Source organism: Charadrius vociferus, unplaced genomic scaffold (assembly GCF_000708025.1).
Source record: "Charadrius vociferus isolate BGI_N301 unplaced genomic scaffold, ASM70802v2 scaffold166, whole genome shotgun sequence".
Lineage (NCBI taxonomy): Eukaryota > Metazoa > Chordata > Aves > Charadriiformes > Charadriidae > Charadrius > Charadrius vociferus.
The window spans coordinates 2,809,500-2,809,994 of record NW_009649228.1 but is presented as its reverse complement, the minus strand read 5'-3'; positions in this window follow the sequence as shown (position 1 = coordinate 2,809,994).

The following is a 495-nucleotide window of genomic DNA, read 5'->3' as shown; positions in this document are numbered from 1 at the left end:
GGAGAAGCAAACTTTGTCCATGAAAGAGTGGAGATTCTTCCTAAGGGCTTTTTTTTTCTTTTCTTTTTTTTTTTTTTTTTTTTTCCCTTTCTTCGACGTGCAGGCGAAGGGAAGAACAATACTGGCAGTTCTGTGAGTGTCGCGGGGAGGGAAGTCAGCGCCTCTGAAGTGAAGCTCTGCCTTTTGTTTCCCGTGTGGAAACAACTGGGCACCCAGGAATTTTATAATTTGATGCTCATTTTCTCGTCTCTCTCCTCCCAATTAGGTGTAGACCAGTGAGTTGAAACAAAACAAGAGGGCAAGTCCGCAGCAGGCTTCCGCCAAAGCATCGCGGAGACCGTCCTGGGAGAGCCGCCCTGCTTCCCCCCCTCCCTCCGCCGCGGCCGGGTCAGCCCTCTCGCCCCGCTCCCGGGGCCGCCGAGGCTCTGCCGGGGGCGGCTTTCCCTCCCGCCCTCCTGCGAGTCCGCTGCCAAAAGTTCGTGCGTGGACGCGGCG